Raw genomic sequence first — 27,238 nt, forward strand, 5'->3', positions numbered from 1 at the left:
TGTTACTTTATAGAGCTCTGTTAGAATGGGTTCTGTTACTTTATAAGGCTCTGTTATAATGGTTTCTGTTACTTTATAGGGCTCTGTTATAATGGGTTCTGTTACTTTATAGAGCTCTGTTAGAATGGGTTCTGTTACTTTATAGAGCTCTGTTAGAATGGGTTCTGTTACTTTATAGAGCTCTGTTAGAATGGTTCTGTTCTTTATATAGAGCTCTGTTAGAACGGGTTCTGTTACTTTATAGGGCTCCTGGTTCTGTTACTTTATAGAGCTCTGTTAGAATGGGTTCTGTTACTTTATAGAGCTCTGTTAGAATGGGTTCTGTTACTTTATAGGGCTCCTGGTTCTGTTACTTTATAGGGCTCTGTTAGAATGGGTTCTGTTACTTTATAGAGCTCTGTTAGAATGGGTTCTGTTACTTTATAGGGCTCTGTTAGAATGGGTTCTGTTACTTTATAGAGCTCTGTTAGAATGGGTTCTGTTACTTTATAGAGCTCTGTTAGAATGGGTTCTGTTACTTTATAGGGCTCTGTTAGAATGGGTTCTGTTACTTTATAGAGCTCTGTTAGAATGGGTTCTGTTACTTTATAGAGCTCTGTTAGAACGGGTTCTGTTACTTTATAGGGCTCCTGGTTCTGTTACTTTATAGAGCTCTGTTAGAATGGGTTCTGTTACTTTATAGAGCTCTGTTAGAATGGGTTCTGTTACTTTATAGGGCTCCTGGTTCTGTTACTTTATAGGGCTCTGTTAGAATGGGTTCTGTTACTTTATAGGGCTCTGTTATAATGGGTTCTGTTCCTTTATAGGGCTCTGTTATAATGAGTTCTGTTACTTTATAGGGCTCTGTTAGAATGGGTTCTGTTACTTTATAGAGCGCTGTTATAATGGGTTCTGTTACTTTATAGAGCTCTGTTAGAATGGGTTCTGTTACTTTATAGGGCTCTGTTATAATGGGTTCTGTTACTTTATAGGGCTCTGTTAGAATGGGTTCTGTTACTTTATAGAGCTCTGTTAGAATGGGTTCTGTTACTTTATAGGGCTCTGTTAGAATGGGTTCTGTTACTTTATAGAGCTCTGTTAGAATGGGTTCTGTTACTTTATAGAGCTCTGGGTTCTGTTACTTTATAGGGCTCTGTTAGAATGGGTTCTGTTACTTTATAGAGCTCTGTTAGAATGGGTTCTGTTACTTTATAGAGCTCTGGGTTCTGTTACTTTATAGGGCTCTGTTAGAATGGGTTCTGTTACTTTATAGAGCTCTGGGTTCTGTTACTTTATAGGGCTCTGTTAGAATGGGTTCTGTTACTTTATAGAGCTCTGTTAGAATGGGTTCTGTTACTTTATAGAGCTCTGGGTTCTGTTACTTTATAGGGCTCTGTTATAATGGGTTCTGTTACTTTATAGAGCTCTGTTAGAATGGGTTCTGTTACTTTATAGAGCTCTGTTAGAATGGGTTCTGTTACTTTATAGAGCTCTGTTAGAATGGGTTCTGTTACTTTATAGGGCTCTGTTAGAATGGGTTCTGTTACTTTATAGAGCTCTGTTAGAATGGGTTCTGTTACTTTATAGAGCTCTGTTAGAACGGGTTCTGTTACTTTATAGGGCTCCTGGTTCTGTTACTTTATAGAGCTCTGTTAGAATGGGTTCTGTTACTTTATAGAGCTCTGTTAGAACGGGTTCTGTTACTTTATAGGGCTCCTGGTTCTGTTACTTTATAGGGCTCTGTTAGAATGGGTTCTGTTACTTTATAGGGCTCTGTTATAATGGGTTCTGTTCCTTTATAGGGCTCTGTTATAATGAGTTCTGTTACTTTATAGGGCTCTGTTAGAATGGGTTCTGTTACTTTATAGAGCGCTGTTATAATGGGTTCTGTTACTTTATAGAGCTCTGTTATAATGGGTTCTGTTACTTTATAGGGCTCTGTTAGAATGGGTTCTGTTACTTTATAGAGCTCTGTTAGAATGGGTTCTGTTACTTTATAGGGCTCCTGGTTCTGTTACTTTATAGAGCTCTGTTAGAATGGGTTCTGTTACTTTATAGAGCTCTGTTAGAACGGGTTCTGTTACTTTATAGGGCTCCTGGTTCTGTTACTTTATAGGGCTCTGTTAGAATGGGTTCTGTTACTTTATAGGGCTCTGTTATAATGGGTTCTGTTCCTTTATAGGGCTCTGTTATAATGAGTTCTGTTACTTTATAGGGCTCTGTTAGAATGGGTTCTGTTACTTTATAGAGCTCTGTTAGAATGGGTTCTGTTACTTTATAGGGCTCTGTTAGAATGGGTTCTGTTACTTTATAGGGCTCTGTTATAATGAGTTCTGTTACTTTATAGGGCTCTGTTAGAATGGGTTCTGTTACTTTATAGGGCTCTGTTAGAATGGGTTCTGTTACTTTATAGGGCTCTGTTAGAATGGGTTCTGTTACTTTATAGGGCTCTGTTAGAATGGGTTCTGTTACTTTATAGAGCGCTGTTATAATGGGTTCTGTTACTTTATAGAGCTCTGTTATAATGGGTTCTGTTACTTTATAGGGCTCTGTTAGAATGGGTTCTGTTACTTTATAGAGCTCTGTTAGAATGGGTTCTGTTACTTTATAGGGCTCTGTTAGAATGGGTTCTGTTACTTTATAGAGCTCTGTTAGAATGGGTTCTGTTACTTTATAGAGCTCTGGGTTCTGTTACTTTATAGGGCTCTGTTAGAATGGGTTCTGTTACTTTATAGAGCTCTGTTAGAATGGGTTCTGTTACTTTATAGAGCTCTGGGTTCTGTTACTTTATAGGGCTCTGTTAGAATGGGTTCTGTTACTTTATAGAGCTCTGTTAGAATGGGTTCTGTTACTTTATAGTGCTCTGTTAGAATGGGTTCTGTAACTTTATAGAGCTCTGTTAGAATGGGTTCTGTTACTTTATAGAGCTCTGTTAGAATGGGTTCTGTTACTTTATAGTGCTCTGTTAGAATGGGTTCTGTAACTTTATAGAGCTCTGTTAGAATGGGTTCTGTTACTTTATAGAGCTCTGGGTTCTGTTACTTTATAGGGCTCTGTTAGAATAGGTTCTGTTACTTTATAGGGCTCTGTTATAATGGGTTCTGTTACTTTATAGAGCTCTGTTAGAATGGGTTCTGTTACTTTATAGAGCTCTGGGTTCTGTTACTTTATAGTGCTCTGTTAGAATGGCTGGTTTCCATTCCATGGCTGTGTCTGTATTAGTGCTGAATGGGGTGCTGTTTCTATCTGTGAATTGAATCTGGGTCTGGTCTGTATCTGATTGTCTGTCTGCCTCTTCTCTCCTCTCCCCGTACTCCTACAGGATGATTCTGAAGAGTGACGGGGTCATCCCGCCGCCCCCCGCGGCGCCCGCCCCCGAGCCCCCCGCCACCCTCACCCAGGTGGACGTGAGGAGTCGTGTGGCAGCCTGGTCAGCCTGGGCGGCGGAGCAGCAGGACTGTAAGTACTGGGACTTACTGAGTCTGGAAGGTTCTGCCTTCTAATGAGCAGGATATCACTCAGCAGTCAATGATATGGCATCATGAATGGACTTGAACAACAGTTTAGTTGAGAGATAGAGCTGTTCTAAGGGTTCAACCAGGTGATAGTTGAGAGATAGAGCTGTTCTAGAGGTTCAACCAGGTGATAGTTGAGAGATAGAGCTGTTCTAAGGGTTCATCCAGGGGATGTAGTGAGACTGAACCACTGACTGTCTCTGCAAGGCTTTACATGGTGATACTTCCCGGTTCCTGAGAGCTACTTGACACGTCTGATCCCCTCGGAGAACACGGAGTACAGCACAACCATTGGCTGTTTCAATATCACTTCAGTATGTTCATAGAGAATGAACAGAACACATCTTCTGGACCCCAAATGGATTAAAACGAAAAATACAAATCTTTACCATTACAAATGTAGACCAAGAGGGCAGAGACAAGCCAACCTCCTATATCATTTGGGAGGCCTCCAAGAGGGTACATTAGGGGAGAGATAATCTCATACTCAGCAAAAGTTACATCTGATTTAGAATGAAAGAAAAAGAAAAAATACATCACTATCTCACCAAAAACTTTTCAAATGGTTAAGAAGAACATTCTATTCCGGGAACTTAAGCAGGAATACGAGCTTTTCCTTTTTCCTTTTGAAGAGAGACAACAACAACAACAACAACAACAACAACATCTACTACAACATCTACTACAACAACAACATCTACTACAACAACAACAACAACAACAACATCTACTACAACAACAACAACAACAACATCTACAACAACAACATCTACAACAACTACAACAACTACAACAACAACAACAACTACAACAACAACATCTACTACAACAACAACAACTAATATAACAACAACTACAACAACAACATCTACTACAACAACAACAACAACAACAACTACAACAACAACATCTACTACAACAACTACAACAACAACAACTACAACAACAACATCTACAACAACTACAACAACTACAACAACAACAACAACTAATATAACAACTACAACAACAACAACAACTACAACAACAACAACAACAACAACTACAACAACAACAACTAATATAACAACAACTACAACAACTACAACAACAACAACAACTACAACAACAACAACAACTACAACAACAACAACAACTACAACAACAACATCTACTACAACAACAACAACTAATATAACAACAACTACAACAACAACATCTACTACAACAACAACAACAACAACAACTACAACAACAACATCTACTACAACAACTACAACAACTACAACAACAACATCTACAACAACAACAACAACAACAACTACAACAACTACAACAACAACAACATCTACTACAACAACAACAACATCTACTACAACAACAACAACTACAACAACAACATCTACTACAACAACAACATATACTACAACAACAACTACTACAACAACTACAACTACAACAACTACAACAACAACTACAACAACAACAACATCTACTACAACTACAACTACAACAACTACTACAACAACTACAACTACAACAACTACAACAACAACTACAACTACAACAACTACAACAACAACTACTAATATAACAACTACTACTACAACAACATCTACTACAACAACAACAACTACAACAACAACTACTAATATAACAACAACTACAACAACAACATCTACTACAACAACTACAACAACAACAACAACAACATCTACTACAACAACAACTAATATAACAACATCTACTACAACAACTACAACAACAACTACTAATATAACAACAACTACAACAACAACAACAACAACAACTAATATAACAACAACTACAACAACTACAACAACAACTACTAATATAACAACAACTACAACAACTACAACAACAACTACTACAACAACAACAACAACAACTACTACAACAACTACTACAACAACAACAACAACAACATCTACAACAACATCTACTACAACAACAACAACTACAACAACAACAACAACTACAACAACTACAACAACAACAACAACATCTACAACAACAACAACTACAACAACAACAACATCTACAACAACAACAACAACAACTACTACAACAACAACAACTACAACAACAACAACAACTACTACTACAACAACAACTACTACAACAACAACAACAACAACATCTACTACAACAACAACAACAACTACTACAACAACAACAACTACAACAACTACAACAACAACATCTACAACAACAACAACTACAACAACAACTACTAATATAACAACAACTACAACAACAACATCTACTACAACAACTACAACAACAACAACAACAACATCTACTACAACAACAACTAATATAACAACATCTACTACAACAACTACAACAACAACTACTAATATAACAACAACTACAACAACAACAACTACTACAACAACAACAACAACAACTACTACTACAACAACATCTACTACAACAACTACTACAACAACAACAACAACAACATCTACAACAACATCTACTACAACAACAACAACTACAACAACAACAACAACTACAACAACTACAACAACAACAACAACATCTACAACAACAACAACTACAACAACAACAACATCTACTACAACAACAACAACAACAACATCTACTACAACAACAACAACAACTACTACAACAACAACAACTACAACAACTACAACAACAACATCTACAACAACAACAACTACAACAACAACAACTACAACAACAACAACATCTACTACAACAACAACTACAACAACAACAACAACTACTACAACAACAACAACTACAACAACTACAACAACAACATCTACAACAACAACAACTACAACAACAACAACTACAACAACAACAACATCTACAACAACAACAACAACAACTACAACAACTACAACAACAACTACTAATATAACAACATCTACTACAACAACTACAACAACAACTACTAATATAACAACAACTACAACAACAACATCTACAACAACTACAACAACAACAACAACAACATCTACTACAACAACAACTAATATAACAACAACTACAACAACTACAACAACAACTACTAATATAACAACAACTACAACAACTACAACAACAACAACTACAACAACTACTACAACAACAACAACAACAACAACAACAACATCTACTACAACAACAACAACAACAACTACAACAACAACAACTACAACAACTACAACAACTACAACAACAACAACAACAACATCTACTACAACAACAACAACAACAACTACAACAACAACAACTACAACAACTACAACAACAACAACATCTACTACAACAACAACAACAACAACATCTACTACAACAACAACAACAACAACATCTACTACAACAACAACAACTACAACTACAACAACTACAACAACAACAACATCTACTACAACAACAACAACAACAACATCTACTACAACAACAACAACTACAACAACAACAACTACAACTAATATAACAACAACTACAACAACAACAACTACAACAACTACAACAACAACTACATCTACTACAACAACAACAACAACAACATCTACTACAACAACAACAACAACTACAACAACAACTACAACAACTACAACAACAACATCTACTACAACAACAACAACAACTACAACAACAACTACAACAACAACAACAACAACATCTACTACAACAACAACAACAACTACAACAACAACTACAACAACTACAATAACAACTACTAATATAACAACTACAACAACAACTACAACAACTACAACAACAACAACAACAACATCTACTACAACAACTACAACAACAACTACAACAACATCTACAACAACAACAACAACAACATCTACAACAACAACATCTACAACAACTAATACAACAACAACTACAACAACAACTACAACAACTACTTCAACAACTACAACAACAACAAATACAACAACAACTACAACATCTACTACAACAACAACAACAACTACAACTAATATAACAACAACTACAACTACTTCAACAACTACAACAACAACAACAACAACTACAACAACAACAACTACAACAAATACAACAACTAAACTCAAACAGCTTAGAGTACTAATTAATGACACATAATTATTACTGAAGTTGAATGACTCCGGTCCTTTATACCTGATACAAAACTGAAACACACTGAATGACTCCGGTCCTTTATACCTGATACAAAACTGAAACACACTGAATGACTCCGGTCCTTTATACCTGATACAGAACTGAAACGCACTGAATGACTCCGGTCCTTTATACCTGATACAGAACTGAAACACACTGAATGACTCCGGTCCTTTATACCTGATACAGAACTGAAACGCACTGAATGACTCCGGTCCTTTATACCTGATACAGAACTGAAACACACTGAATGACTCCGGTCCTTTATACCTGATACAGAACTGAAACACACTGAATGACTCCGGTCCTTTATACCTGATACAGAACTGAAACACACTGAATGACTCCGGTCCTTTATACCTGATACAGAACTGAAACACACTGAATGACTCCGGTCCTTTATACCTGATACAGAACTGAAACACACTGAATGACTCCGGTCCTTTATACCTGATACAGAACTGAAACACACTGAATGACTCCGGTCCTTTATACCTGATGCAGAACTGAAACACACTGAATGACTCCGGTCCTTTATACCTGATACAGAACTGAAACACACTGAATGACTCCGGTCCTTTATACCTGATACAGAACTGAAACACACTGAATGACTCCGGTCCTTTATACCTGATACAGAACTGAAACACACTGAATGACTCCGGTCCTTTATACCTGATACAGAACTGAAACACACTGAATGACTCCGGTCCTTTATACCTGATACAGAACTGAAACACACTGAATGACTCCGGTCCTTTATACCTGATACAGAACTGAAACACACTGAATGACTCCGGTCCTTTATACCTGATACAGAACTGAAACACACTGAATGACTCCGGTCCTTTATACCTGATACAGAACTGAAACACACTGAATGACTCCGGTCCTTTATACCTGATACAGAACTGAAACACAATGAATGACTCCGGTCCTTTATACCTGATACAGAACTGAAACACACTGAATGACTCCGGTCCTTTATACCTGATACTGAACTGAAACACACTGAATGACTCCGGTCATTTATACCTGATACAGAACTGAAACACACTGAATGACTCCGGTCCTTTATACCTGATACAGAACTGAAACACAATGAATGACTCCGGTCATTTATACCTGATACAGAACTGAAACACACTGAATGACTCCGGTCCTTTATACCTGATACAGAACTGAAACACACTGAATGACTCCGGTCCTTTATACCTGATACAGAACTGAAACACACTGAATGACTCCGGTCCTTTATACCCGATACAGAACTGAAACACACTGAATGACTCCGGTCCTTTATACCCGATACAGAACTGAAACACACTGAATGACTCCGGTCCTTTATACCTGATACAGAACTGAAACACACATGTCCAACTCTGGGCCTGGTATTGGGGAAATGGGCCAAAAAAAAGGGGGGACAGAGCAGCTAACCTCCACAGAGGCTGACTGCTCTGCCCCCTTAAGGACAGTGGAACTGTGGACCTTCAGGCCTAAAGGCCCTAACTCCCTATCCGGGAACAGGCCTCTCTCTCCTGGGATGAGAGGACACATACAGGCCTAAAGGCTCTAACTCTCTATCCGGGAACAGGCCTCTCTCTGGGCATGAGAGGACAAATACAGGCCTAAAGGCCCTAACTCACTACCCGGGTAATACCCCTCTATTTCCGGCCATGAGAGTAGAGCTTACGTCAGCAGAGCAGAGTAGAGCAACGTCAGCACAAGAACTGTTCGCCGGGAGCTTCATGAAATGGGTTTCCATGGCCAAGAAACTGCACACAAGCCTAAGATCACCATGCGCAATGCCAAGCGTCGACTGGAGTGGTGTACAGCTCGCCGCCATTGGACTCTGGGTCAGTTGAACCACGTTCTCTGGAGTGATGAAACACCATATGGCAGTCCGACGGACAAATCTGAGTTTGGAAGAACTTGACTGGACTGCACAGAGCCCTGACCTCAACCCCATCGAACACTTTTGGCATGAATTGGAACGCCGTCTGCGAGCCAGAACTTAGCCAGAGGCCTAATCGCCCTTAGCCAGGCCTAATCGCCCACTTAGCCAGATGCCTAATCGCCCACTTAGCCAGAGGCCTAATCGCCCACTTAGCCAGGCCTAATCGCCCACTTAGCCAGGCCTAATCGCCCACTTAGCCAGGCCTAAACGCCCACTTAGCCAGAGGCCTAATCGCCCTTAGCCAGAGGCCTAATCGCCCACTTAGCCAGAGGCCTAATCGCCCACTTAGCCAGGCCTAATCGCCCACTTAGCCAGAGGCCTAATCGCCCACTTAGCCAGGCCTAATCGCCCACTTAGCCAGAAGCCTAATCGCCCATTTAGCCAGAGGCCTAATCGCCCACTTAGACAGGCCTAATCGCCCACTTAGCCAGGCCTAATCGCCCACTTAGCCAGAGGCCTAATCGCCCAAACTCACTAATTCTCTTGTAGCAAATATTTACTTACTTACTTTTAAAAAATTCTGCATTGTTGGTTAAGAGCCTGTAAGTTTCATGGTCAAGTCTACATACCTGTTGTATTCTGCATTGTTGGTTAAGAGCCTGTAAGTTTCATGGTCAAGTCTACATACCTGTTGTATTCGGCGCATGTGACAAATAACATTTGATTTGATTTGAGAATAAGGTCATTGGGAAGATCACTGTTCTAATTCCCTTCCCCTCCTCCCTCTCCTCCCCCTCCTCCCGCTCTTCCCTCTCCTCCCCCTCCTCCCTCTCCTCCCCCTCCTCCCGCTCTTCCCTCTCCTCCCCCTCCTCCCTCTCCTCTCTCTCTTCCCCCTCCTCCCTCTCCTCCCCCTCCTCCCTCTCTTCCCCCTCCTCCCTCTCTTCCCCCTCCTCCCCTCTTCCCTCTCCTCCCCCTCCTCCCCCTCTTCCCTCTCCTCCCCATCCTTCCCCCTCCCTCTCCTCCCCCTCCTCCCGCTCTTCCCTCTCCTCCCCTCCCTCCCTCTCCTCTCTCTCTTCCCCCTCCTCCCTCTCCTCCCCCTCCTCCCTCTCTTCCCCCTCCTCCCCCTCTTCCCTCTCCTCCCCATCCTTCCCCTCCTCCCTCTCCACCTGTTTCTATCAGATGATAAACAGCCTCAGTATTCTGACCAGAATGAACCTTCGGAGATGATGGCTACCAGAGTGGATCGAGACGTGGTGAGTGTTTCCCACTGTCCGTCCATCCAGATACCACATACTGATACCGTCTGTCTATCAGTCCGTCTACCTCGCTCTCTGTGAGTCCGTCAGCAGAGTCAGCAGAGTGTCTGCAGAGTCAGCAGAGTGTCTGCAGAGTCAGCAGAGTGTCTGCAGAGTCAGCAGAGTGTCAGCAGAGTGTCGGCAGAGTGTCAGCAGAGTGTCGGCAGAGTGTCGGCAGAGTGTCAGCAGAGTGTCGGCAGAGTGTCGGCAGAGAGTCAGCAGAGTGTCAGCAGAGTGTCGGCAGAGTCAGCAAAGTGTCGGCAGAGTCAGCAAAGTGTCGGCAGAGTCAGCAGAGTGTCGGCAGAGTGTCGGCAGAGTGTCGGCAGAGTGTCGGCAGAGTCAGCAGAGTGTCGGCAGAGTGTCGGCAGAGTGTCGGCAGAGTGTCGGCAGCGTGTCGGCAGAAGAGTGTCGGCAGAGTGTCAGCAGAGTGTCAGCAGAGTGTCAGCAGAGTCAGCAGAGTGTCAGCAGAGTGTCAGCAGAGTGTCGGCAGAGTGTCGGCAGAGTGTCGGCAGAGTGTCAGCAGAGTCAGTAGAGTGTCGGCAGAGTGTCTGTGTCGGCAGAGTGTCAGCAGAGTCAGCAGAGTGTCGGTGTCGGCAGAGTGTCGGCAGAGTGTCGGCAGAGTGTCAGCAGAGTCAGTAGAGTGTCGGCAGAGTGTCGGTGTCGGCAGAGTGTCAGCAGAGTCAGCAGAGTGTCGGTGTCGGCAGAGTGTCGGCAGAGTGTCGGCAGAGTGTCGGCAGAGTGTCGGCAGAGAGTCAGTAGTGTCGGCAGAGTGTCAGCAGAGTGTCAGCAGAGTGTCGGCAGAGTGTCGGCAGAGAGTCAGCAGAGTGTCAGCAGAGTGTCAGCAGAGTGTCGGTGTCGGCAGTGTGTCGGCAGAGTGTCGGCAGAGTGTCGGCAGAGTATCGGCAGAGTGTCGGCAGAGTGTCGGCAGAGTGTCGGCAGTGTGTCGGCGGAGTGTCGGCGGAGTGTCAGCAGAGTGTCGGCAGAGTGTCGGCAGAGAGTCGGCAGAGTGTCGGCAGAGTGTCGGCAGAGTCAGTAGTGTCAGGAGTGTCGGCAGAGTGTCAGCAGAGTCAGTAGTGTCGGCGGAGTGTCGGCAGAGTGTCGGCAGAGAGTCAGTAGTGTCGGCGGAGTGTCGGCAGAGTGTCAGCAGAGTGTCAGCAGAGTCAGTAGTGTCAGCAGAGTGTCGGCAGAGTGTCCGCCGACACTACTGACTCTGCTGAGTGTCGGCAGAGTGTCGGCAGAGTGTCGGCAGAGTCAGTAGTGTCAGTGTGCGTCCAGGAATGTGTGTTTAATAGATCTAGTATCGTTGGAGGAAAGAAACTATCCGTTTGTTTCTTCAATACTGCAGACTGATGAGTAGTTTCACCTAGAGGCTGATCTGGAGTCAGGTCTTCAGTCGTTTGTTTGGTCTTCAATACTGCAGACTGATGAGTAGTTTCACCTACAGGCCGATCTGGAGTCAGGTCTTCAGTCGTTTGCTTGGTTCTTCAATACTGCAGACTGGTGGTTAGTTTCACCTACAGGCTGATCTGGAGTCAGGTCTTCAGGTGAAGATGAGATGCCATGTTCAGATGAGTGGAAACTAGCGTGAATGACAGTTTCAGACATATATAGGTGCTTCTAATACTAACCAATAGAACACGGCTGTAGTAACAACAAGGATACACCACTATTAGGAGTCGTGGATCAGTAGTCTGTTCTGTAGTAACAACAAGGATACACCACTATTAGGAGTCTTGGATCAGTAGTCTGTTCTGTAGTAACAACAAGGATACACCACTATTAGGAGTCTTGGATCAGTAGTCTGTTCTGTAGTAACAACAAGGATACACCACTATTAGGAGCTGTAGATCAGTAGTCTGTTCTGTAGTAACAACAAGGATACACCACTATTAGGAGTCTTGGATCAGTAGTCTGTTCTGTAGTAACAACAAGGATACACCACTATTAGGAGCTGTAGATCAGTAGTCTGTTCTGTAGTAACGACAAGGATACACCACTATTAGGAGCTGTAGATCAGTAGTCTGTTCTGTAGTAACAACAAGGATACACCACTATTAGGAGCTGTAGATCAGTAGTCTGTTCTGTAGTAACAACAAGGATACACCACTATTAGGAGCCTTGGATCAGTAGTCTGTTCTGTAGTAACAACAAGGATACACCACTATTAGGAGCTGTAGATCAGTAGTCTGTTCTGTAGTAACGACAAGGATACACCACTATTAGGAGTCTTGGATCAGTAGTCTGTTCTGTAGTAACAACAAGGATACACCACTATTAGGAGTCTTGGATCAGTAGTCTGTTCTGTAGTAACAACAAGGATACACCACTATTAGGAGTCTTGGATCAGTAGTCTGTTCTGTAGTAACAACAAGGATACACCACTATTAGGAGCTGTAGATCAGTAGTCTGTTCTGTAGTAACAACAAGGATACACCACTATTAGGAGCTGTAGATCAGTAGTCTGTTCTGTAGTAACAACAAGGATACACCACTATTAGGAGTCTTGGATCAGTAGTCTGTTCTGTAGTAACAACAAGGATACACCACTATTAGGAGCTGTAGATCAGTAGTCTGTTCTGTAGTAACAACAAGGATACACCACTATTAGGAGCTGTAGATCAGTAGTCTGTTCTGTAGTAACAACAAGGATACACCACTATTAGGAGCTGTAGATCAGTAGTCTGTTCTGTAGTAACAACAAGGATACACCACTATTAGGAGTCTTGGATCAGTAGTCTGTTCTGTAGTAACAACAAGGATACACCACTATTAGGAACTGTAGATCAGTAGTCTGTTCTGTAGTAACAACAAGGATACACCACTATTAGGAGCTGTAGATCAGTAGTCTGTTCTGTAGTAACAACAAGGATACACCACTATTAGGAGCTGTAGATCAGTAGTCTGTTCTGTAGTAACAACAAGGATACACCACTATTAGGAGCTGTAGATCAGTAGTCTGTTCTGTAGTAACAACAAGGATATACCACTATTAGGAGCTGTAGATCAGTAGTCTGTTCTGTAGTAACAACAAGGATACACCACTATTAGGAGCCTTGGATCAGTAGTCTGTTCTGTAGTAACAACAAGGATACACCACTATTAGGAGCTGTAGATCAGTAGTCTGTTCTGTAGTAACGACAAGGATACACCACTATTAGGAGCTGTAGATCAGTAGTCTGTTCTGTAGTAACAACAAGGATACACCACTATTAGGAGCTGTAGATCAGTAGTCTGTTCTGTAGTAACAACAAGGATACACCACTATTAGGAGCCTTGGATCAGTAGTCTGTTCTGTAGTAACAACAAGGATACACCACTATTAGGAGCTGTAGATCAGTAGTCTGTTCTGTAGTAACGACAAGGATACACCACTATTAGGAGTCTTGGATCAGTAGTCTGTTCTGTAGTAACAACAAGGATACACCACTATTAGGAGTCTTGGATCAGTAGTCTGTTCTGTAGTAACAACAAGGATACACCACTATTAGGAGTCTTGGATCAGTAGTCTGTTCTGTAGTAACAACAAGGATACACCACTATTAGGAGCTGTAGATCAGTAGTCTGTTCTGTAGTAACAACAAGGATACACCACTATTAGGAGCTGTAGATCAGTAGTCTGTTCTGTAGTAACAACAAGGATACACCACTATTAGGAGTCTTGGATCAGTAGTCTGTTCTGTAGTAACAACAAGGATACACCACTATTAGGAGTCTTGGATCAGTAGTCTGTTCTGTAGTAACAACAAGGATACACCACTATTAGGAACTGTAGATCAGTAGTCTGTTCTGTAGTAACAACAAGGATACACCACTATTAGGAGCTGTAGATCAGTAGTCTGTTCTGTAGTAACAACAAGGATACACCACTATTAGGAGTCTTGGATCAGTAGTCTGTTCTGTAGTAACAACAAGGATACACCACTATTAGGAGCTGTAGATCAGTAGTCTGTTCTGTAGTAACAACAAGGATACACCACTATTAGGAGCTGTAGATCAGTAGTCTGTTCTGTAGTAACAACAAGGATACACCACTATTAGGAGCTGTAGATCAGTAGTCAGTTCTGTAGTAACAACAAGGATACACCACTATTAGGAGCTGTAGATCAGTAGTCTGTTCTGTAGTAACAACAAGGATACACCACTATTAGGAGTCTTGGATCAGTAGTCTGTTCTGTAGTAACAACAAGGATACACCACTATTAGGAGCTGTAGATCAGTAGTCTGTTCTGTAGTAACAACAAGGATACACCACTATTAGGAGCTGTAGATCAGTAGTCTGTTCTGTAGTAACAACAAGGATAAACCACTATTAGGAGCTGTAGATCAGTAGTCTGTTCTGTAGTAACAACAAGGATACACCACTATTAGGAGTCTTGGATCAGTAGTCTGTTCTGTAGTAACAACAAGGATACACCACTATTAGGAGTCTTGGATCAGTAGTCTGTTCTGTAGTAACAACAAGGATACACCACTATTAGGAGTCTTGGATCAGTAGTCTGTTCTGTAGTAACAACAAGGATACACCACTATTAGGAGTCTTGGATCAGTAGTCTGTTCTGTAGTAACAACAAGGATACACCACTATTAGGAGTCTTGGATCAGTAGTCTGTTCTGTAGTAACAACAAGGATACACCACTATTAGGAGTCTTGGATCAGTAGTCAGTTCTGTAGTAACAACAAGGATACACCACTATTAGGAGTCTTGGATCAGTAGTCTGTTCTGTAGTAACAACAAGGATACACCACTATTAGGAGTCTTGGATCAGTAGTCTGTTCTGTAGTAACAACAAGGATACACCACTATTAGGAGTCTTGGATCAGTAGTCTGTTCTGTAGTAACAACAAGGATACACCACTATTAGGAGTCTTGGATCAGTAGTCTGTTCTGTAGTAACAACAAGGATACACCACTATTAGGAGTCTTGGATCAGTAGTCAGTTCTGTAGTAACAACAAGGATACACCACTATTAGGAACTGTAGATCAGTAGTCTGTTCTGTAGTAACAACAAAGAAACACCACAAAATACACAGAGAAAAGATAAACTGCTGTTGTAAAGGAAAGTCCTAGTGTTTTACACTGATTGACTATAGCAGCATCTCCAGCAACAACAACACAGCTGACGTTGAGCCTGGCAGCGACGGTCTACAATCTACACCTACATTACATTACATGACTTCATTTAGTGATTAACAAAGGAAGTCTGTCTGTGGTTGTGTGTCTTTTAAACACTACTGTCTTCTCTTTGCAGCAAATCTTGAACCACATTCTGGACCACATCGAGTTCTTCGTGACCAAACTGCAGAAAGCGGCTGAGGCCTTCAACGAGCTCTCTAAGAGGAAGAAATCTAAAAAGAACAAGAAGAAGGGACCCGGAGGTGGGTGTTGTAGTTCTTTAGATCTAGTTTGTAGTCCTTCTGGGCCTGGTCCTGATCTTCATTCTACTGTCCATGACCTCGTCACTGTTGGGTGTTGTAGTTCTTTAGATCTAGTTTGTAGTCCTTCTGGCCTGGTCCTGATCTTCATTCTACTGTCCATGACCTCGTCACTGTTGGGTGTTGTAGTTCTTTAGATCTAGTTTGTAGTCCTTCTGGGCCTGGTCCTGATTTTCATTCTTCTGTCCATGACCTCGTTACTGTTGGGTGGTGTAGTTCTTTAGATCTAGTTTGTAGTCCTTCTGGCCTGGTCCTGATCTTCATTCTACTGTCCATGACCTCGTCACTGTTGGGTGGTGTAGTTCTTTAGATCTAGTTTGTAGTCCTTCTGGGCCTGGTCCTGATCTTCATTCTTCTGTCCATGACCTCGTTACTGTTGGGTGGTGTAGTTCTTTAGATCTAGTTTGTAGTCCTTCTGGGCCTGGTCCTGATCTTCATTCTACTGTACATGACCTCGTCACTGTTGGGTGTTGTAGTTCTTTAGATCTAGTTTGTAGTCCTTCTGGGCCTGGTCCTGATTTTCATTCTTCTGTCCATGACCTCGTCACTGTTGGGTGGTGTAGTTCTTTAGATCTAGTTTGTAGTCCTTCTGGCCTGGTCCTGATCTTCATTCTACTGTCCATGACCTCGTCACTGTTGGGTGTTGTAGTTCTTTAGATCTAGTTTGTAGTCCTTCTGGGCCTGGTCCTGATTTTCATTCTTCTGTCCATGACCTCGTTACTGTTGGGTGGTGTAGTTCTTTAGATCTAGTTTGTAGTCCTTCTGGGCCTGGTCCTGATTTTCATTCTTCTGTCCATGACCTCGTCACTGTTGGGTGGTGTAGTTCTTTTGATCTAGTTTGTAGTCCTTCTGGCCTGGTCCTGATTTTCATTCTACTGTCCATGACCTCGTCACTGTTGGGTGGTGTAGTTCTTTAGATCTAGTTTGTAGTCCTTCTGGGCCTGGTCCTGATCTTCATTCTACTGTCCATGACCTCGTCACTGTTGGGTGGTGTAGTTCTTTAGATCTAGTTTGTAGTCCTTCTGGGCCTGGTCCTGATCTTCATTCTTCTGTCCATGACCTCGTTACTGTTGGGTGTTGTAGTTCTTTAGATCTAGTTTGTAGTCCTTCTGGGCCTGGTCCTGATTTTCATTCTTCTGTCCATGACCTTGTTACTGTTGGGTGTTGTAGTTCTTTAGATCTAGTTTGTAGTCCTCCTGGCCTGGTCCTGATCTTCATTCTTCTGTCCATGACCTCGTCACTGTTGGGTGGTGTAGTTCTTTAGATCTAGTTTGTAGTCCTTCTGGGCCTGGTCCTGATTTTCATTCTTCTGTCCATGACCTCGTTACTGTTGGGTGGTGTAGTTCTTTAGATCTAGTTTGTAGTCCTTCTGGGCCTGGTCCTGATCTTCATTCTACTGTCCATGACCTCGTCACTGTTGGGTGGTGTAGTTCTTTAGATCTAGTTTGTAGTCCTTCTGGCCTGGTCCTGATTTTCATTCTTCTGTCCATGACCTTGTTACTGTTGGGTGGTGTAGTTCTTTAGATCTAGTTTGTAGTCCTTCTGGGCCTGGTCCTGATCTTCATTCTACTGTCCATGACCTCGTCACTGTTGGGTGGTGTAGTTCTTTTGATCTAGTTTGTAGTCCTTCTGGCCTGGTCCTGATCTTCATTCTACTGTCCATGACCTCGTCACTGTTGGGTGGTGTAGTTCTTTAGATCTAGTTTGTAGTCCTTCTGGGCCTGGTCCTGATCTTCATTCTACTGTCCATGACCTCGTTACTGTTGGGTGGTGTAGTTCTTTAGATCTAGTTTGTAGTCCTTCTGGGCCTGGTCCTGATTTTCATTCTTCTGTCCATGACCTCGTTACTGTTGGGTGGTGTAGTTCTTTAGATCTAGTTTGTAGTCCTTCTGGCCTGGTCCTGATCTTCATTCTTCTGTCCATGACCTTGTTACTGTTGGGTGGTGTAGTTCTTTAGATCTAGTTTGTAGTCCTTCTGGCCTGGTCCTGATCTTCATTCTACTGTCCATGACCTCGTCACTGTTGGGTGGTGTAGTTCTTTTGATCTAGTTTGTATTCCTTCTGGCCTGGTCCTGATCTTCATTCTTCTGTCCATGACCTTGTTACTGTTGGGTGGTGTAGTTCTTTAGATCTAGTTTGTAGTCCTTCTGGCCTGGTCCTGATCTTCATCCTACTGTACATGACCTCGTCACTGTTGGGTGGTGTAGTTCTTTAGATCTAGTTTGTAGTCCTTCTGGCCTGGTCCTGATCTTCATTCTACTCTCCATGACCTCATTACTGTTTCCCATTTACATCAAAACAGGAAACATTTAGGAAAACAATTGATGTTGCTTGACTAGTGACTAGTGACTGTCCTACTGTAATACTGTATGTACTAGACTAGTGACTAGTGCCTATCCTACTGTAATACTGTATGTACTAGACTAGGAACTATCCTACTGTAATACTGAGTGTTACCTGTCATGTCTCTCTCTCTCCTACTGTAATACTGTATGTACTAGACTAGTGCCTATCCTACTGTAATACTGTATGTACTAGACTAGGGACTATCCTACTGTAATACTGTGTTACCTGTCATGTCTCTCTCTGTCCACCAGAGGGAGTGCTAACACTGCGAGCCAAGCCTCCCACTCAGGAGGAGTTTGTTGACTGTTTCCAGAAGTTCAAACATGCCTTCAACCTGCTGGTAAGACACCAAAGATGAATGATGTTATTTAATATATACTTTAACTGTAAAAAAAAGAAGAAAAAAACATCTAACATTATTTTACATTTGTATGTCTTTCCATGTCTCTCTCCTCCAGGGGAAGTTGAAGTCCCACATCCAGAACCCCAGCGCTGATGATCTGGTCCACTTCCTGTTCACACCACTCAGGATGGTGAGAGAAAGACTGCTCTACTCTGTTATTCCATGTTATGTTCCTGTTCCTGTTCACACCACTCAGGATGGTGAGAGAAAGACTGCTCTACTCTGTTATTCCATGTTATGTTCCTGTTCCTGTTCACACCACTCAGGATGGTGAGAGAAAGACTGCTCTACTCTGTTATGCATGGTTAAGCCAGATTCCACTCCGTCCCCACAACCTTCCAGGTGATCCAGACCTCTGGAGGGTCAGAGCTGGCTACGAGCCTAGGGGTTAGTGGTGAGGGTCAGAGCTGGCTACGAGCCTAGGGGTTAGTGGTGAGGGTTAGGGTAATGGTTTAAGAGCCTAGGGGTTAGTGGTGAGGGTCAGAGCTGGCTACGAGCCTAGGGGTTAGTGGTGAGGGTCAGAGCTGGCTACGAGCCTGGGGGTTAGTGGTGAGGGTTAGGGTAATGGTTTAAGAGCCTAGTAGCTAGTGGTGAGGGTTAGGGTAATGGTTTAAGAGCCTAGTAGTTAGTGGTAAGGGTTAGGTTAATGGTTTAAGAGCCTAGTAGCTAGTGGTGAGGGTTAGGGTAATGGTTTAAGACCCTAGTAGTTAGTGGTGAGGGTTGGGATAATGGTTTAAGATCCTAGTAGTTAGTGGTGGGGGTTAAGGTAATGGTTTAAGAGCCTAGTAGTTAGTGGTGAGGGTTAGGGTAATGGTTTAAGAGCCTAGTAGTTAGTGGTGAGGGTTAGGGTAATGGTTTAAGACCCTAGTAGTTAGTGGTGAGGGTTGGGATAATGGTTTAAGATCCTAGTAGTTAGTGGTGGGGGTTAAGGTAATGGTTTAAGAGCCTAGTAGTTAGTGGTGAGGGTTAGGGTAATGGTTTAAGAGCCTAGTAGTTAGTGGTGAGGGTTAGGGTAATGGTTTAAGACCCTAGTAGTTAGTGGTGAGGGTTAGGATAATGGTTTAAGAGCCTAGTAGTTAGTGGTGAGGGTTAAGGTAATGTTTTAAGAGCCTAGGAGTTAGTGGTGAGGGTTAGGGTAATGGTTTAAGAGCCTGGCAGTTAGTGGTGAGGGTTAGGGTAATGGTTTAAGAGCCTAGTAGTTAGTGGTGAGGGTTAGGTAATGGTTTAAGAGCCTAATAGTTAGTGGTGAGGGTTAGGGTAATGGTTTAAGAGCCTAGGAGTTAGTGGTGAGGGTTAGGGTAATGGTTTAAGAGCCTAGTCATTAGTGGTGAGGGTAAGGGTAATGGTTTAAGAGCCTAGTAGTTAGTGGTGAGGGTTAGGGTAATGGTTTAAGACCCTAGTAGTTAGTGGTGAGGGTTGGTATAATGGTTTAAGATCCTAGTAGTTAGTGGTGGGGGTTAAGGTAATGGTTTAAGAGCCTAGTAGTTAGTGGCGAGGGTTAGGGTAATGGTTTAAGAGTCTAGTAGTTAGTGGTGAGGGTTAGGGTAATGGTTTAAGAGCCTAGTAGTTAGTGGTGAGGGTTAGGGTAATGGTTTAAGAGCCTAGTAGTTAGTGGTGAGGGTTAGGGTCATGGTTTAAGACCCTAGTAGTTAGTGGTGAGGGTTGGGATAATGGTTTAAGATCCTAGTAGTTAGTGGTGGGGGTTAAGGTAATGGTTTAAGAGCCTAGTAGTTAGTGGTGAGGGTTAGGGTAATGGTTTAAGAGCCTAGTAGTTAGTGGTGAGGGTTAGGGTAATGGTTTAAGACCCTAGTAGTTAGTGGTGAGGGTTAGGATAATGGTTTAAGAGCCTAGTAGTTAGTGGTGAGGGTTAAGGTAATGTTTTAAGAGCCTAGGAGTTAGTGGTGAGGGTTAGGGTAATGGTTTAAGAGCCTGGCAGTTAGTGGTGAGGGTTAGGGTAATGGTTTAAGAGCCTAGTAGTTAGTGGTGAGGGTTAGGGTAATGGTTTAAGAGCCTAATAGTTAGTGGTGAGGGTTAGGGTAATGGTTTAAGAGCCTAGGAGTTAGTGGTGAGGGTTAGGGTAATGGTTTAAGAGCCTAGTCATTAGTGGTGAGGGTAAGGGTAATGGTTTAAGAGCCTAGTAGTTAGTGGTGAGGGTTAGGGTAATGGTTTAAGACCCTAGTAGTTAGTGGTGAGGGTTGGTATAATGGTTTAAGATCCTAGTAGTTAGTGGTGGGGGTTAAGGTAATGGTTTAAGAGCCTAGTAGTTAGTGGTGAGGGTTAGGGTAATGGTTTAAGAGTCTAGTAGTTAGTGGTGAGGGTTAGGGTAATGGTTTAAGAGCCTAGGAGTTAGTGGTGAGGGTTAGGGTAATGGTTTAAGAGCCTAGTCGTTAGTGGTGAGGGTTAGGGTAATGGTTTAAGAGTCGTTAGTGGTGAGGGTTAGGGTAATGGTGGTGAGGATAATGGTTTAAACTCTTCTCCTCCAGGTGATCCAGACCTCTGGAGGGACAGAGCTGGCTAAGAGCCTAGTAGTTAGTGGTGAGGGTTAGGGTAATGGTTTAAGAGCCTAGTAGTTAGTGGTGAGGGTTAGGGTAATGGTTTAAGAGCCTAGTCGTTAGTGGTGAGGGTTAGGGCAATGGTTTAAGAGCCTAGTAGTTAGTGGTGAGGGTTAGGGTAATGGTTTAAGAGCCTAGTAGTTAGTGGTGAGGGTTAGGGTAATGGTTTAAGAGCCTAGTCGTTAGTGGTGAGGGTTAGGGTAATGGTTTTAGAGCCTAGTAGTTAGTGGTGAGGGTTAGGGTAATGGTTTAAGAGCCTAGTCGTTAGTGGTGAGGGTTAGGGTAATGGTTTAAGAGTCGTTAGTGGTGAGGATAATGGTTTAAACTCTTCTCCTCCAGGTGATCCAGACCTCTGGAGGGACAGAGCTGGCTAAGAGCCTAGTAGTTAGTGGTGAGGGTTAGGGTAATGGTTTAAGAGCCTAGTAGTTAGTGGTGAGGGTTAGGGTAATGGTTTAAGAGCCTAGTCGTTAGTGGTGAGGGTTAGGGTAATGGTTTAAGAGCCTATGAGTTAGTGGTGAGGGACAGAGCTGGCTAAGAGCCTAGTAGTTAGTGGTGAGGGTTAGGGTAATGGTTTACGAGCCTAGTAGTTAGTGGTGAGGGTAATGGTTTAAACTCTTCTCCTCCAGGTGATCCAGACCTCTGGAGGGACAGAGCTGGCTAAGAGCGTGGTGGTTCCTCTGTTGACCATAGAGGCTATAGACTTCCTGCACTCAGCTGGGACGGCAGAGGAAAGACACCTGTGGGTTGCCCTGGGGGAGGGGTGGACCAAGTGCAGGTAGGAGGCTAGAGGTCACGACGGGGTTAACGTGGGGTCATAGGGGTGAATGTCTGGTTAACGTGGGTTTAACGGTAATATCGGTCTCCAACCTCTTTATTAAAGCATCTTCTGTTCACTTACTGATGGAGTGACACCATTATGTTAGTCTAACTGAGATGCTGCTGTATGGAGTAACACCATTATTTTAGTCTAACTGAGATGCTGCTGTATGGAGTGACACCATTATTTTAGTCTAACTGAGATGCTGCTGTATGGAGTGACACCATTATTTTAGTCTAACTGAGATGCTGCTGTATGGAGTGACACCATTATTTTAGTCTAACTGAGATGCTGCTGTATGGAGTAACACCATTATTTTAGTCTAACTGAGATGCTGCTGTATGGAGTAACACCATTATGTTAGTCTACCTGAGATGCTGCTGTATGGAGTGACACCATTATGTTAGTCTACCTGAGATGCTGCTGTATGGAGTGACACCATTATTTTAGTCTACCTGAGATGCTGCTGTATGGAGTGACACCATTATGTTAGTCTAACTGAGATGCTGCTGTATGGAGTAACACCATTATTTTAGTCTAACTGAGATGCTGCTGTATGGAGTGACACCATTATTTTTGTCTAACTGAGATGCTGCTGTATGGAGTGACACCATTATGTTAGTCTAACTAAGATGCTGCTGTATGGAGTGACACCATTATTTTAGTCTACCTGAGATGCTGCTGTATGGAGTGACACCATTATTTTAGTCTAACTGAGATGCCCTCCTGCATCCTTGTCTCACCCCACGGCCCTGTGGGAAGAAATATATGTGTTTTTTGCCAGTTTGTGTTCATGGATTTTATAATGTTGTATATTTTTCCCCCAACACCACATTCCATCAATTTGTATAGCAAACCCTAATGCCAAATTGAGCCAAAAGCTTTTTTGAAGTCAGACTCTCTCTCTCCTTTCTCTCTCTCTCTTTTCCTACCACTCTCTATTTCCCTCTCTCCCTCTCTCTCTCCCCCTCCCTCTCTCTCTCTCCCCCTCCCTCCCTCTCTCTCTCCCCCTCCCTCTCTCTCTCTTCCTACCTCTTTCTCTCTCTCTTTTCCTACCGCTCTCTATTTCCCTCTCTCTCTCTCTCTCTCTCTCGTTCTCTCTCTCTCTTCCTACCTCTTTCTCTCTCTCTTTTCCTACCGCTCTCTATTTCCCTCTCCCCCCCTCTCTCTCTCCCCCTCTCTCTCTCCCCTCCCTCTCTCTCTCTCCCCTCCCTCCCTCCCTCCCACTTACCCCTTCTCCAGGTTGGAGTGGCCCTGAGACCACTACTTCCCTCCGTGTACGCTGCAGTTCCGTGATGGTTGGGAACCTCCCATGATGCCGTTCGTCCCCAATCACGAGAGGCAGAGCTGAATCAGCTGACCCAGACCCTCGCCCACTCTGAGATCCTTAGACAGGAGGAGATGGTTCACAGGCTGTCTACTGGTACGCACCCTGACCCCTAACCCCTAAACTCTGACCCCTAACCCACTCTGAGATCCTTAGACAGGAGGAGATGGTTCACAGGCTGTCTACTGAGGTACGCACCCTGACCCTAACCCCTAAACTCTGACCCCTAACCCACTCTGAGATCCTTAGACAGGAGGAGATGGTTCACAGGCTGTCTACTGAGGTACGCACCTGACCCCTAACCCCTAATCCCTAAACTATGACCCCTAGCCCCTATCAATAATGACAGTCCCTTCATCAGTAATGACAGGCCGTTTATCAATAATGACAATATTTTCATCAATAATGACAGTCAATTGATGAATAATGACAGTCAATTGATGAATAATGACAGTCCATTGATCAGTGATCACAGTCTCTTCATCAGTGATAATAACTGAGAGTTCAGCTGATGTGTTTGTGTTATCTGTCTCCCTCAGCATCCGGGTGTACAGGACTTCCCGTCTTCACAAGGGTATGCATTGGACAACAAGGCCTACAAACGCATGCACCTCTCGGACCAGGGCATGGCCGTGCAGGCCTTCAACCAGGCCGTCTCACGACACGTAGACCGGTAACACTGTGGTCACCTGACTGAACCCAACGCCCTGAAGAACTGGCCATGTTTTACCGTCTATAAAACCAATGTCCCTCTGGGCACACTTCGCTTACTCTAAATCTGAACTGTAAAACTGTCCCCTCTCAACTGGGAAACATATTCTTTCCTGCTGCTGTAGCATCTTCCAATCTCATCTCTCTCTCTCTGGGAGAGAATAAACATCACATCCCAGTGAGTAGCTAGGTAACTGTAGAATAAACATCACATCCCAGGAAGTAGCTAGCTAACTGTAGAATAAACATCACATCCCAGGGAGTAGCTAGGTACTGTAGAATAAACATCACATCCCAGGAAGTAGCTAGGTAACTGTAGAATAAACATCACATCCCAGGAAGTAGCTAGGTACTGTAGAATAAACATCACATCCCAGGAAGTAGCTAGGTACTGTAGAATAAACATCACATCCCAGGAAGTAGCTAGCTAACTGTAGAATAAACATCACATCCCAGGAAGTAGCTAGCTAACTGTAGAATAAACATCACATCCCAGGAAGTAGCTAGCTAACTGTAGAATAAACATCACATCCCAGTGAGTAGCTAGTTAACGGTAGAATAAACATCACATCCCAGGTAGTAGCTAGATACCTGTAGAATAAACATCACATCCCAGTGAGTAGCTAGCTAGGGAACGGTAGAATAAACATCACATCCCAGGAAGTAGCTAGCTAACTGTAGAATAAACATCACATCCCAGGAAGTAGCTAGCTAACTGTAGAATAAACATCACATCCCAGTGAGTAGCTAGCTAGGGAACGGTAGAATAAACATCACATCCCAGGAAGTAGCTAGCTAACTGTAGAATAAACATCACATCCCAGGAAGTAGCTAGCTAACTGTAGAATAAACATCACATCCCAGGAAGTAGCTAGATACCTGTAGAATAAACATCACATCCCAGTGAGTAGCTAGCCAGCTAACGATTGAATAAACATCACATCCCAGTGAGTAGCTAGCCAGCTAACGATTGAATAAACATCACATCCCAGGAAGTAGCTAGCTAACGATTGAATAAACATCACATCCCATGAAGTAGCTAGGTAACGGTAGAATAAACATCACATCCCAGGAAGTAGCTAGCTAACTGTAGAATAAACATCACATCCCAGTGAGTAGCTAGCTAGCTAACGATTGAATAAACATCACATCCCAGGAAGTAGCTAGGTACGATGAAAATAAACATCACATCCCAGGTAGTAGCTAGCTAGCTGTAGAATAAACATCACATCCCAGGAAGTAGCTAGCTAGCTAACGATTGAATAAACATCACATCCCAGGAAGTAGCTAGCTAACAATTAAATAAACATCACATCCCAGTGAGTAGCTAGCCAGCTAACGATTTAATAAATATCACATCCCAGGAAGTAGCTAGGTACTCTGTAAAAATAAACATCACATCCCAGGTAGTAGCTAGGTAACGGTAGAATAAACATCACATCCCAGGAAGTAGCTAGGTAACTGTAGAATAAACATCACATCCCAGGAAGTAGCTAGCTAACTGTAGAATAAACATCACATCCCAGTGAGTAGCTAGCTAGCTAACAATTGAATAAACATCACATCCCAGTGAGTAGCTAGCTAGCTAACGATTTAATAAATATCACATCTCAGGAAGTAGCTAGCTAACAATTGAATAAACATCACATCCCAGTGAGTAGCTAGCTAGCTAACGGTTGAATAAACATAATGAGCGTCAGGTAGTAGCTAGCTAGCTAAAGGTAGCAGCATGAGGGACAGGAAGTAGTTATTTCCTACTGGTGTAGAATCTGCCAATCTCATCTCTTACTCTCCCCTATTGGTTCACACCGGATCCTCTGACATTGTGTCTGTATTCACAGTGTTGTCTCCTTTCCATTGGGATTCTCATCCTCCGTTCTTATCCTCTTAGGGGTTAACAGGCAAACACTCTGACTCTATAATGTTCTACTGTATATAAAAACATCACAACTCTGGGTGCTAGGGTAATCTTGATCAATCACAGCCCCCTCTATCCTCTCCCTCTGTTCTCTCTCTAACCTCTGATGTTAAAGTTGGGCCACTTCTCCTCGGCTGGGACAGTCAGTAGCAGTAGCATGTAGGTGTCTGTGGTCCATGTTTGGCTTTATCCCAGTTCAGTCATGTCCATAAGCATGTAGCTTGTACCACCACACCGTGCAGTGATGTCTCCTGCAGTGTCGTACTGTACTGTGGGTTTTTTTGGACGTTGACATGTGCTTGGTCTGTTGTGCACAATGCATGTTGTGGTTTTGGATGATGATATGATTGGATACGACGTGTGCATTCATCCTCAGCGTATCAGTCGCTGTTCTACTGTTAGTCCATCCGTCTAACCCCTGACCTCTTAACCTCTGACGTGAACAGGAACTACGAGGCCCACGGCAGCAGAGGTCAGCCAAAACGGTTTGCCAAATCCAAGTATGACTTTGAGGCCAGAAACAACACAGAGCTGTCATTGGTACAGGACGAGGTTGTGGAGGTAAGGAACGGTTAACCCAAACATTTAACACGAAGGCTCACTGCAACATGTAACGTCAGTGTAATAACCCCAGAATAGTAAAGACTGTTGTTTCAGACCCTGCATCACGGCACATAGTTATGAACATCAGTATAATAACCCCAGAATAGTAAAGACTGTTGTTTCAGCGTCACGGCACATAGTTATGAACGTCTTTGTTTTACCAATGTTGTCGTGTGTCGATCACGAGAAACACTCATTTTACGACAAGAACCACTAGATGGCAGTGGAGAGCACCGACACATGTTGTGCTCGATGTTTTACCCCAGGGGAGAACGATTGCCCCCTCTCATGGCCGACCGCGGTACTGTAGGCATTGTTTGCAGA

At 43.1% G+C, this 27,238-nt stretch overlaps 1 pseudogene; it reads left to right on the forward strand.

Annotated features, from left to right (window-relative positions):
• The first annotated feature begins 3,302 nt into the window (after positions 1-3,302).
• Positions 3,303-26,906, forward strand: LOC135568334 (epidermal growth factor receptor kinase substrate 8-like; annotated as a pseudogene).
• Positions 26,907-27,238: the final 332 nt, after the last annotated feature.

Source organism: Oncorhynchus nerka, unplaced genomic scaffold (assembly GCF_034236695.1).
Source record: "Oncorhynchus nerka isolate Pitt River unplaced genomic scaffold, Oner_Uvic_2.0 unplaced_scaffold_1617, whole genome shotgun sequence".
NCBI classification, from domain to species: domain Eukaryota; kingdom Metazoa; phylum Chordata; class Actinopteri; order Salmoniformes; family Salmonidae; genus Oncorhynchus; species Oncorhynchus nerka.